Source organism: Meriones unguiculatus, chromosome 17, assembly GCF_030254825.1.
Source record: "Meriones unguiculatus strain TT.TT164.6M chromosome 17, Bangor_MerUng_6.1, whole genome shotgun sequence".
Classification (NCBI taxonomy): Eukaryota; Metazoa; Chordata; class Mammalia; order Rodentia; family Muridae; genus Meriones; species Meriones unguiculatus.
The window spans coordinates 78,094,477-78,108,439 of NC_083364.1; the positions used below are offsets into that span (position 1 = coordinate 78,094,477).

At 41.7% G+C, this 13,963-nt stretch overlaps 1 protein-coding gene across 5 annotated transcripts in view; it reads right to left on the reverse strand.

Annotated features, from left to right (window-relative positions):
• Positions 1-13,963, reverse strand: part of Nrip1 (nuclear receptor interacting protein 1) — an 85,713-nt gene that overhangs the window by 50,416 nt on the left and 21,334 nt on the right. The gene's annotated exons all lie outside the window — the stretch shown is intronic.

Sequence of the window (13,963 nt, forward strand, 5' to 3'; positions counted from 1 at the left end):
ACAGCGGTGCACATCCATAATCCCAGCACTTGGGGAGGCAGAGGCAGGTATATCTCTGTGAGTTCGAGGGCAGCCTAGTCTACAAAAGTAAGTTCAGGACTGCCAAGGCTACACAGAGAAACCCTGTCTCAACAAACCAATTAATTAAAACAATCAGCATCTCATTAGGAAGCACAGAAAATACCACAAAAACATTTATTTCCCAAAACTCACTCACTCTCACTCTCTTTCTCTCTCCCTCTCACAGCCCCAGGATGTCCCTTTTTTGAAAGTCCCTAATAGTGCCAAGATCTGGCAAGGTAGCTACTGAATGACAGGTAACTGTCACAGTACACAGGCTCCTATAACTGAAAACTGCCTACACTTCAAGTAGTCTATCTGGAATCTTATCGGCGTGAAAACACATAAAACCAGTGTTGACCTCTGTAGCTTGTCTTTGCTACTTTGTGGGTTCTTCTTTTTCCTACCCTTTGTTGCCCCCTCATTTTACACCCTAACACTAGATAGGAGAGAAAGAAGGGTAGAAGGGATTTCTTTCCTAACCATTCCTCACAGTTTTCAGCCCAGGCTGGAACTTCTCTTAACCGTTCCTCCTTCAGGTCTCCAAACAGCCAGTCTGCTTAAACAGTACCTTCTCCCAGTTTTCCCAATACTAACAGCCCCAAACTATAATAACGGTTCAAGCCTATCGGCTCAGCTTCGCTTCTCCTGGCTCAACCGTCTCCTAACAACATCTTCTGCACCAACTGCCTTCTCTTCTCACTCAGCTCAATCTCCCTCAGCCTCTGCTTCCTTCTTTATATCCACCACTGAAGACCACAGAGTCAGGTAGTTCTGTGGACTAAGAATTCTTAAAGGCCAGTTGACTAGCAACTGGGAATCCTTTAAAGGGCCAGGTGTGTGTCTGTGTGTGTGTATATATATATATACACACACATATATATACACACACATACACACATACATATACACATATAAAACTCTAACTGTATCATATGTGTGTATAAATACATCAGTACAGACATAGCTGTTATGGTCTTAATGAGTAATGTCTGTACAGGCTCACAATTGTACACTTGCTTCCCGGTTGTGTACACTGTTTAAGATGATTATGGAACCTTTAGTTGATACAGCCTTATTGGAGAAAGTATGTCACTGAGATGGGCTTTGAGAATTTATAGCCTCACCCACTTCCTGTGTGCACCCCCTTTGCCTCTGTTTCCTGTGTGGATGAAAGATGTGATCCGCCAGCTTTCTGCTCCTGCCTCTTCTGCTATGTCCTCCCTTGCCACAGTGGACTCTAACCTTGGGAACAATGAATAAACTCTTCGGTCAGTTGTTTGTGGTCATGGTATTCTACCACAACAGGAAAGCAACGCATACCAAACTAACGTGAAACAAGCAAACAAGCACAACCACTTACCAATCAACAAAGTCATAAATAAACTCACACAATGTAATATTACCCAGCAGAGAAAATAAATGGTCTATAAATACAGCAGTATAAATGATTTCAAAAAATCCACAATGAATAAAAAAGAAGTCTCAGGAGACTATGTACAAAATACTATGATTTCACAAGGCTTAACAAAAGCATAAAATCAAGTAATGTACTATTTAAGTAACCGGGCAGGAAAAGCAGCACTATTAAAAACAAGGTAAGTAGCCTTCCCAGGCCACAGAAGAAGACAGTGCAGTCAGTCCTGATGAGACCTGATAGGCTAGGGTCAAATGGAAGGGGAGGAGGACCTCCCCTATCAGTGGACTTGGGGAGGGGCATGGGAGGAGATGAAGGAGGAAGGGTGGGTTTGGGAGGGGATGAGGGAGGGGGCTACAGCTGGGATACAAAGTGAATAAAGTGTAATTAAGAAAAAAATTAATTTAAAAACCAAGGTAAGTGATTAATATAAAATTCAGAAGTGGTCTGGGGTTGAAAACTGTGCTAAGGGCTGAATTGTGTAGGTAAGGAGAGGTGCTGGTTGATAGAAGGATCACATTAGTGAGGTTCTCTTCGCAGTAGGGGACTAGTTCTTGACATATCATTTTAATAAATATTGTGTCTCAGAATGTAGGCACAGGTGAGCAGCCCTCATTTGGAAATCTGAAATGCAAAATGCTTCACCATCTAACACTTTCAAAGCCTCTGAAACAATACCAAAAGCTTCAGATTTTAGAGCACTTCAGATTGTTGGGTTATAAGCCTAGTAAAGTTTATGCAAATATTCAAAAATAGCATGAAGTCTGAAGCCTGAAGCACTTTAGACAAGGGATGTTTAAGTGTAGCCCCATTTACAGTAAGTGAGACACAATAGGGGTAAAATGAGCCGCTGTGTTATGGCAAATGGAACTCTACCGTGATCAGAAGCTGTTGGGGTATGCATCGCAAACATTCCACACAGGCACGCTAAGCTCTAGGCGGTAGATTTTTTTTTCCTCAATTAAAAAGTAAAGGAGTATATAAACACATGCATACACTCAAAAGAACCTGACAGCTCACTTGCAGGTGAAAGCTTACACCTTGCCTAATCTAAAAATGAGGCTAAGTCACTATCATCTATCACTGAGGCCTCAAAAGTACCCAAAAGCCTTCTTGCTTGTGGCTCACTTCGGAGTGACCTCATGGGAGATGGTTGCGGGGGTTACGCAGTGCTCTTTAGGAGCTTCAGTGTCTTCAGAGGCCTTTCTCCCCAGTGAGGATACAGGCCAGCAGTCATAGACACGTCATGACTAGCAAAAGGGTCATGAGAAAAACCTAATTCAGCGTTCATAGCAGAGTATTTATTTGCCCAACCAAGAATCCCTTCTATTTGTTATCTAATGCTGTTAGCTCAAAAGCAATTAAAATCCAGTGCTGCTAATGACACAGCTTCAGAGGTAAGACATTTCACTCAAGGAAAACCATTGTATGAAACCTATTTTTCTTAACAAATTTAAAATAATGAATTGTATTGATGCTGTAGATCAAGTTTTCTACTTAAAAATTTCCACAGTCCTTATCATGGGAAAGGTCCTTTGAAACGCTCAGAGCAGGCCATGGAATGTACACACTGACGTTCTTAGTTACTCTCCTCATTGAGTTCAACTAAGTGCAGTATTCTCACATCAACAGATGGGAACACACATTTATCAAGAAAAAAAAATAGAAGTTCTTTTTCTAGTGGGTTCCATGATCTCTCCAGCAACAGGTTTGTATCCTGGCATACTGTACCAGACATGTTGAACGGCTTCTTGAAGAGTGAGCCTTAAATTCCATGTGAATGCTATTGATCTTACCCATGATAGCCCAGTCTTTATCTCGAAAGCAGGTGCTTCCTGCCTGGCATGTAGTGTTTTAGCATGCAGGACCCACAGCCAACCAGGAACGTTGGTGACAGTTTTCTCCCAGCAGCCTGTGTGGCTGCTTCTAGCAACATGAATGCCAGGCTGGAGGCTTCCAGTTCAAGCCCAAGCTTACTTTCTTGCTGTCCTGCAGTCACAGCATGCACATGCAGTGTCTTCAGCTGAAGGTCTAGCTTTGGCATACAACCAACAGCAATAGCAATACTCTTTATGGCTTGTGGGGCCTCACAGGCTTCCCTGACCAACAGCTCATAGGAGGTGGTCCACCCCTGGCATGGGGGTTTTCCATAGCTTCTGGGAGTGTCCTTTTCCACCAACTGTAGGTACCTTCTGGCTTTTTGTTTTTCAAGTAGCCCAGCCCCAGTTAGGGTTATAAAATAGGTGGACAAATCATCGCACTTGGCTGTCTCTCCAATGTCAACTGTTCTCTGCAAGTATCAGGTGACCCCAGAGGCTCACAATTAAGAAGATACTAGAGAGGAACATAGCAAGATCTAATACAGCATGGAAAAGTTCCAGCCATTGCTATCACTTGCTTCCTCCACAGATCAAAGTTGGAAGTTGTCTTAGTTAACTCTTGTAGACCTCAGTCATTCTCTCCTAGTCAGTATTTTCCATATCCTAGGGCTCTTCCGTGGATACTTCCTACCTTTCTCAGTGCATAAGGAACCTTATGGTTCTGACTTAGTTTGCTCAATTTACTCAGGGCCAAGGGGGAACACAGCCCTGGTCTTCCCTGCTGCACGTGCTGGCTCCCTGGGTCAGAGTGACCCTGGGCTGGCCCTAGAGCTGGTGCTGTTAGCTCTCCATTCACCATACTTGGCTGCTTGGGGAATTTCTGGATGTGCAAACCATATCCAGCCCTAGCACAGCCCCTTTTTACTCTGGGACAGGGATAATCACTTTCAACCATATTGTTCTATAACAAGGGTCTTCTATGAACTGTTCGTTGGACTTTCAAGCTGTCTAGTAGCCCCTTAGAAAACAATTCGGCTTTCTGTCAGTCTGTCCTTAGGAACTCCAGTTTGACAAAAATCTTGTCACGGTTGTTTTCCAGTAACCTAGAGAGACCTCCTTCTATGTGTTATCTCTTCTATCATGGTCTCTCAATATACACACTCTCTTTACATGCTGGTCTCAGTCACTGAGACCTGCCAAAGCCTTCCATGCTTTATAAAGACCTTGCTCTACCAACAGACCCAGTAAAGCCACTAATGCTCCATGCCAGCCTTAAGGGCCCTGCTGGATCAACCTTTTCTTCAACTCCTCTGTGAACACAGTTCTCTCTGACTCAATGAACTGGGGTTCAAACACAGCTTCTCTTAGCATCCACTCCTCCTCGATGGTCCCCCACCCCTGCCATTTGTCGGGGCCTCTGATGGAAATAGCCCAGTGTTCCTGATGGATTTCCTAAGCCAGGCCATCAGCACTGATTTTGCTCTTCTTTTCTCGGGCTATGCAGCCTTTCTCTTAAGGGAGGACGGTGGTTACACAGGTTTCTGCTTGTTCCAGTCCTAGTGATCCCATCTGCTCCCATGGCCTACGTTGCTTGTTAAAGTCTTCTCCAGTTCCAAGAGTTCAAGTGTCACAGCCGTTTCTTGTACTAGACCACATAAAGACCAATGTCTGCAAACTGAATCAAAGATTTCCCTCTTTTCTACTAAAGGATGGACTTGAGGGGTATCTTTTACTGTTCTTACTACCTTGGTCGCATCCTCTTGTCTATCTAATTTACTTGCCAAATCAGAGGCCAACACAGAGAATGATAGCATCTCCCTTTCTTACTGCAATTTCTCCTTTACACATCAAATTCTTACTTCATGCTGTGGCTGCCCCTTGGCCACAGATGCATTTCGAACTGCGTACAACAATGGCCAAGCAACCTATGTCGCTGTTTGCTGACAACCCCTACCCTTGTACACTAAGCTTAAAGAGTGAAAAATTTCCTCTAAACCTTTAACTGTTTTCAGGACACCTCCATATTCATGTGGTAGACCCCACTCATCCAGCAGGCATGCCACCCCATATCACATAGATAAAATCCTGGGATTCACCTCACAAAAACTTCTAATCTTGATGGCTCAGCCTTACTTGCAGGTCTCATTGCACATGGCAAGAACCATGCAACCCCTGTCATAGATAGCACAAAGGCACATAAATGCCTGCCACACAGGAAAAGACAACTGCATCAGAATTTACTCCATGGCTCTTCTCCTTGGCCTTGGTTGCGTGCCTTGCTACCCCATAGCCAAGACCATTCACTCATTCCTCCCCAGAATCATCTTTGATTCTGTCATGTGCCTGTTACGGCTCCAATTATGAGTGTGACAAAACTTTTTTCTGGGGTCTACTTACCCCAGATTGGATACCAACAAAGTTCAACTTAGTGAACAATGAGACTTACTGGCTACTGGAGTATGGGTGAGGAGAAACAGAAGCAGAAACGACTCGAAGTCAGCTGCATTCTGTCGTTGGGCCACGCCAGTATGGGTGACAGTTCACTGAAGCGCTGGAGCACACTGCACAGACTTGAGGCAGCTGCACAGGTTGGAGAGTGCACTTTCCAGGTGCCTCGGTGCTTTTAATCCAAGTGCTTTCTGTGGGAGATCATCTTGGCAGATGAGAACCAAGGAATACCACAAAGTCACACCACAACAAACCGCACACAAGAGATTTACCAGGAGAAAAATACAATGGCCCCTGTCTCTGAAGAGGAAGAGACAGCAGAGGGCTGAATGGAGGGGAAGGCTTTTATAGAGTTTGTGGAGCATGTGACAAAAGCTTAGTGGGAAAGTATTCTAGTATAGGACACATGGTCTGGTGATTAACTCTGAATGTGTGTGGGGGGTTATGTGGGGTATTTGGGGGGATTTCCAAGTTCCAAGTCTTAGAGGTTAGGGTCAAACCAGGGGCAGGGTATTTTTCCTTTTGCTCTGGTGCTTGGGGTCAAGTCAGGGTCAGGGTGTTTTCTCCTTACACATGATCTCAAGGTTAAGTCAGGTTGATCTTCCCTTGGCCCCGTCCTGGGATCAAGTCAGGGTAAGAGTATTCTTCCCTTGGCCCATGTGCTTGGGGTCAAGCCAGGGTCAGGGTGTTCTTTCCTTTGCCCATTTATCCTACATTCAATTGGTCTAAACCTCTTCCAGGCAGCTTGGCTGGCTTCTGTCTCTCCCAGGGTCTCAGAGCCTTCTTTGTAGCTTGCCTTGTGTGAGGGACTCTCAGCTTTTATTGCTTACTCTGGCAGGGAGAGGTTTAGTGAATCTGGTCAGTTTTAGGAACTTCCTGAAGGTATTCTGAGTTGTCTGCCTTCTCGCCTAAGGAGCTCCTCTGTAGGATAAATGTTTCAATCTCAGAGGAAACAGTTAAACAATTAGGAAACTAGGATGGGGAAGATTTTTCTGCATACACTTTAAAAGGTCTATTGTATCACATTACTGAGGAAAAGGATATTTTTTTTAAAAATCCATACTACTGGTTCTGAGGTGTATTACTTATTTAAAACTACCATGTCTATTATAAGGCTTGCGTCTTCAGAAATGAGGCACTGACCCAAATAAATACATTTAATATGTAATTTCTAAGACTAGAATAAAAATGGGCCCTAAATCTATGCTCAGCAGCTGAATGCTTTGAATACTCTAAAGTTACTTCCATTGTTTCCATTTATTAAGCACAGAATACTTGTCTCAGACTTCTTTATTTCTTATTATTTGCATTTGATTTTTTTTTTCTTTTTTGCAAATGTGTACCATAGATTTACTTATGGTTTTGCACTGCTGTGAAAATGATCCATTGAGGTACTATTGCTATCTGTCTAAAAGCTTCATCTCCCCTCCACCCTCATCCCCCATCCTCCTCCTCACTCACCCACAGGAGCCATAAACCTTCTGGCAGCCATGCTCCTGTCCAAGGACCTCTAACTACAGCTTCCACCTCTCAGCCTTTTGGCAAGTGAGACCTTCAGCAACAAAATCTCAGCTGGCACTTGCCTTCCTCCAGGTCTTCCATGCCGTGTGCTCCACTTCCATTTCTATTTAGCACTTACTAAGACACCATAATGTTCAATTGCTTTGCCTGTCTCACCAACAGCAGGCACACTCTGGAAAGACAGCAAAGCCTTTTGCTTTTGAGTTCTCTGCCCCAACAGCACAAAAGAACAACTAGAAAAAAGTGTCACTGCCTAAAGAGTACAACATTTTATGATCACACAAAACAGAATCTGAACATCAACAAAACTGCAGTCTCCATAGATATGAAGCACTGGTGTGAGAGGAGGGGAATCTAATTAAGTCCAGCTACATCGAGCTATCTATGATTAACAAACAATATTTTCTCTGATCATAAGGGGTATAGCAGGAGTAGATAATGTGACTTTGCTCCTTCGGTTTACTGGGAATTGTTTTCTCACTATTGAACAACAAGCAAACAGCACAGGCAAATGGCCATCTTGCAGCTATGATGAGTGAGGCAGCTGAGACACCAACATGGCAGGACTCAAAAGGGAAAGCATCAAGATCCATCCTGATAACTAACTGCCCACAGTTCAAAGTTTTCATGTGTGGGGTGAGGATCACTCACTACCAGAGCTGCTTTTAAGAAGGTCTTCAAGAGCATGCATTTTACTTAGCATGGAAATATTTTTTAACTATGCAGGTTTCCTATGATTCCCTAGACCAAATTAAAAGAAAGGCAGATACCTTTATCTGAGGGAATAGGCTTTTTAAATTATCTTTTGTTGTGATGCATACCTATTAGAACATGTCTCATGAAAGAGAAAACAAGTTATTTTAACATAAAACCATTTTCTACTGGCAGTGTTATAACAGTATTATCATGTTTGCTGTTCTAAGAACAGGTAATAGGGCTGAGTATGGTGGCACACAGGTATATGTCTGTGAGTTCAAAGCCAGCTTGGACTATCTAGCAAGTACCCAGCCAGTCAAGGCTACATGGCGGGACCCTGTATCAAACAAGAACTGAAAATAAACATATGACCAGAGCAGAGACCATCCAAATGTATTATTCAACATAACTTAGGTTACAAAATCATGCTCAAATCCCTGTGTGCTTAAAACATTCTGCAAAATGGTAAGTGTTCACTCAAAGAAGAGAGAAGGGGAAAGGAAAAGTCGTGTAGTAAGAACGTGGAAGGAAAGGGCTCAAGCCAAATATATTAAGGTGATAATGGATTAAACAAAGCTACAGAGGAAATTATTTGTTCCCCATGAGTGTGCACGCTCTTCAGAAGGCAACCCGGAGGCACTGCCACTCATTACACATATTACCCTTCATCCCAAAGAAATCTCAGACTGCAAATGTGGTGAGAAAGAGGGCAAATGTCAGTTGGAGTCAAAAAGCCCTTTGATCGTTAACATAAAAACCAAACCTCCAGTTAGCCACAAGCCTAAATTTTATCCTTCTACATGGAGAGCTCAAGGTCTCAAAACAATAACCAAAACACCACAATGAAAGAAAAACTTACAAACTCACATAATTCTTATAATAGTAATAGAACCAAAGTTGGACCAAACTTGGCAATGTTGCAAAGTGTTACTATAGACTCAACTCTACATTTATGGTATCTGTAATATATACCATGACTAGTTATCAATATTTTATTAGGTCTAATTTTTAAAAGATATTTGATTATATTAGATAGCTATTTGATTATATTTTATGTATGCAATTTTGTATGCATATGTGCAGATGGTTAACCTATGTGGTGGTCAGAAGAGTCAGTTCTCTCCTGTGGTGGTCGCAGGGATGGAACTCAGGTCATTAGCCTCGGTGGCAAGTGCATTTACTTGCTGAGTCATCTGCTGGCCTTTGAATATCGTTTAAAAACCATTTGGCTAATTATGACACAGAGAAAAATATCTAAGGCCAATATTTAAAGCAGATGTTTCCATCAATATTTTCTCATCACAGTCTCTGGTAGCAAACAAATTCATGGAGATAATTCTGTAGTGCAGCTTTAAAACAGTCACTGAATCTGTTCTAAAAAGCAGGCTGAGAAAGCCACGGCTAGCAAGCTAGTAAGCAGCACTCCTTTGTGTCAGCACCTGCCTGAGGTTATTGCCCTGTTTGAGTTCTGGTCCTGACTTCCTTCGATGAGACGATATGGCAGCATAAGCCAAATAAACCCTTTCCTCTCCATGTTGCTGTGATCATTGTGTTTCATCACAGCAACAGTACCCCTAACTAGGACAGTATCAATTATTGTCAATAGTGCTAAGTCAAATAATGACTCATTTAACTGTAAAATAGATAGTAACCAAGTGTAAGGACAAGGCTCAGCAAGGTTGGGTAATGTGTAGTTAAGAGGTGGAGCTGGGATCTGAACTTGAGCCAGTTTGGTTTTGTAATGCAAGTCACGGACACCACAAATAAGCCCTCCATATAGTCTCATCAAAATTGCCAGGGCCAGGCAGCCCTCCAATTATTCATTTCATCACAGACTACCAACCTAGTCAAAACCACTGTATTCCCTGCCTTGTGCTGTGCTGCAGATGCAAATACACAGCCAAGTCATTTAAGACCAAGCTAGACACCATGAATAAAAACACAGTCTTAGGGACTCTATCTAGTCTCTGGCAACACCTATCTGCAAATTTACCAGGGAATAAACACCCTGGATTTTCCTTACTGGAATAAAGCTGGCTAAAACTTTTTACAAAAAAGTCTCTAAGACTTTTTTTTTATGTATTAAAAAAAGAAAGAAAGAAAATAGTTGATATTTTAAAATAAATCTTGACCCAGTAAGAACTATTGGGGCCTTTCTTTTTGTTGCAGTCAGCAAAAACTCTAAACCTATAAGAACACAAACAGTGGTTAAGAACATATGTTTTAAGGCAGCTCCATGTGTGGTAAGCCAAGTTCCAAACTCACCCTTTATACCAAAAGACTTCTAGTAACCTCAATATGTCAGAAGAAATCACTTTGAAAACCTACAGCCTTCCATGAGAGGAAAAACAAATCCAGGTGAGATTTTACTAATTATTTACCTGAAAGCTATTTCCTGAGAAGAAAAATGAATATCATTGTTTCCAATTGTACTGCTTTGTTTTACAGCTCAAACTCAGGAAACTACCACCCCAAGTCCTGTGCAATCTGGATGTTTGGAAAAAGAAATGAGGGCTGGTTTACACTTCGCACACACAATAAGCAAAGGACATGGGGACAGCTGAGGAGCTGGGAACTGTCAGCAGCTGGCAGACCCTTATGTGTTCAAACTTGAAAGGAATCAAAAAGTCCAGAGTTGGTAGGGTTGGGATAACCCTTAAACGAGCAAGGAAAGAAAGACAAGATGGTAATGTGTGTAAGGACAAGTCCTGATTTAGAAGTCCATGTTGAAATGATGCTGATTTCTATACCCAGAATTGAATACAGGCTGGACTTTGGTGTTATCACTATGAAGCCTTAGTATTTTGTAAACATTGTTCTCCATCACCTTCTGATTAGTTAAATAAAGAGCTGAACGGTCAATAGCTGGGCTGCAAGGTTTGGCCGGACTTCCGGAGCTTAGAGAACGGGTCTCAGTTGGGGACCAGGAAGGAGTTGCTCCCCACCAGGACTCAGATGAGGAAGCAGGTGCCAGAAAGAGACTAAGATGACAAGTAATGAGCCACATAGCGGACTGTCATGGCCAGGCCAGGATTGTCATGAGAATAGCTGCACATCTGCCAAGCTATAGACCCCTAAGCTTATAATAAATATTATATGTCTCCGTGTCATTATTTAGAGCTGGTGCAGGCATAGAAAACCTTGCGGTTACAAGTACTCGCAGCGGAGTCACAAAGATCATCTACAACGTCAAATAACCAACACTACCCAGGTCATTTTCTCTTTCTTTAGCAGTATACACCAAGTTGACACACTATGCTTCCTTGTTCAGCTCTCACAGTGCTCCAGTGACGTACGCTGTAGCCCCAGTTTGCAACCAGGAAACTGAAGAACAGGTTAACGAGGAATCTATATGACCACCTCAGGCTTAAAAATGGCTCTTAGGTCCTTCGGGCCAGAATTCACCATGCAACTAAATGATATGTTACTGTGATGCAGTTATCATAGTATATACAGGTAAAGGAGAAATACTGCTGACATGCACACATATACTCCCCCCCCCCATATAAAGAAAGGTTTTGCTACTGTGGATTTAGACAAATTGGAAGGGAAATATTTACTGGGAAGTACTCTATTTCCTGACAACATACAGATCGTCCTGCCTCTGATACAGTTTAGAGAGTAACAACACTATTATTATATAATGATATATAATATTAATAAAGACATGATAATAACTATGGCATTATACTCCAAACTGTTATCATATATAGATACTTACATGTCATTTATATTGATCTGTGTATATTCTAGAGTTGATTTAGTTGCTATAGTAGGAATGACGTGGGTTTTGTGTAAATGCTACAGCGCTTAGAAGAGATGTAAGCATTTGTTGATTTTCCTGGAAGCCCTAGGACAAATCAGAGTCTCACTTCCTGTGGACTCAGTTCTCTAAGATCAACTACGGTCTAAAACTATTAATTGGAAAAGTCTAAATAAATATAACGACACACAGCTGCAAAGAGCACGATGACCTCTCAGTCTATATCCACAAGACACAACATGCTTTTGTCTAGCGTATCCGCTTTGTATGTGTTCCCAGCCCACTAGCCAGGAACTTTCTCTTTATTAGAGTCACTGCATCACATTATTTACATAATAATGATCCTCTGTATGTCAAAGGAACCAGAGAGCGCATCCTTTAGTGAAAAAAAAAAAAAGGTCTTTACTTAATTAGAAAGAAACTCATATTGAGGTTGCTATCATGGAATTAGGGAAAAACAAATCTACCCGTGAGCTTGTGAATAGAAACAAGCAATTTGTGTTAGTTTGCTGAAACACTTCAAACTGCAAAAGTCGTATTTACTTGGGATGGAGCTTAATCAAGAGAGAAAGGCACATGCAATGGTGTTTGAGCATGGGAAGCCAGTACTTAGAAGTCCAAACTAGGGTTCCGTGAGCCACTGGGGCCTGGAACAAAGAGCTGCAGAAGAGGGGACTTGTGTTTGTTCCATACAATTCTGGTACAAAAGGTAAGGTAGCATGATAATCCCCATTTAACATCAAAGGAACCAAGATGAAGGGAGGCTGTGCCGGTGAAAAGCTAAAAGTGGAAGGAAGGGACTGTCTTACCAGATGGAATTTCAGCCATACGTGACTTTCAACAAGTGCCAGAAGGCTGCTTTGCACCCTGCACAGAAGAAACTTGGGCACACCCGTGGCGCGTGACAACTGAGGCACACACTTACACAGAACTCGGGAGGAAGGATGCCTCCTTCCCAGGATGAAGTCATACTTCAGCAAAAAGTCTTGTAAGTAAACAGTTTTTTTTTTTTTTAAAGGAGGCTCCTGTATTATATCTTCAAAGAAACTACTTCAAAACCATTCCTATTCTAAATGTATGAGAGGGGCTGTCCACATTACACTTCATTTCAACGGTACGTTTCTCTTTAATAGTGTTATCCACCTCAACATTCAGCCAACACACTCATCTTCTGAGATAATGATACATTTCTGTAAATGGATAATTCACAAGGGCTTGAAAAGTAGAACAATTCTCTTTATTACTACACTTGAATGCTTCTATACTTAAATGCGTAATTACAATAGTTAATTCTTATCTTTGGTTAATAAAAGTATTCCAAATTCCTTAAAACCTCAAGATTTCTAAGCTTATTTTTCCCCAAAATATAGTTTAAAAAAGAAACATTCTAAGATTCTAAACATTCATTCTAAGATTTTTTTTTTTAAGAAAAACATCTCAGAATAAAGATTTCTAATATTCTGGGAAACAAAGCAATTTTCATGCATTCCTCAGTATTCATACTGCTTGAGAAGTGATTAAGGTAATTTATAAACTGGTATTTGCTGTTCCACATGAATGTAGACCATACATATTCAACTGGTGAGCACATAGATTAACAGTTCATTATGCACTGTAACCTTAACAGATACCCTATATTATTAATTATATTTATGCATTCTTCCATCATCTATTTGTATCAGGTGAGCTAGCAATGTTGTTTAAAGGAGTCACACCCGAGACAGAAGAAGATGAAGCAGGACATTTCTCATTGGGGTTTAGATATGAAGCAGTCTCCAAGAAGGCACATCTGTTAAAAGCTTGGTGCAACAATAGGGGCTCACTGAGAGGTAACTGGATCGTGAGGCTATTAACTTCATCATTGGATGAAACCTCTGATGAATTGACAATTGAATGGGTGACTAGAAGGTTGGGCCTAGTTAGAAGTAGGGTGCTACTTCCAGGGGTTTATCTTGATTGGGTCCTATACCCCTAACTCCACTTCTACCCTCCAGCCTCTTCCTGTCCATAAAGATGTGCTTTGTGGTTTTGCTCCAATATATCCCTGGCCACCATAACCTACTGCATCACACCTCACAAGACAGGAGACAATAAAGCTGGATGGGATGGACTGTGACAAATGTCAAGCTAGTTGATCAATAGATAAAAATTAAATAAAACAACAGAATAAAGTGTCACAGAGTCTCATGTTCCTATCACTGAAAAGACTGACTATAAGTAATTTATTTTAGTAATGGA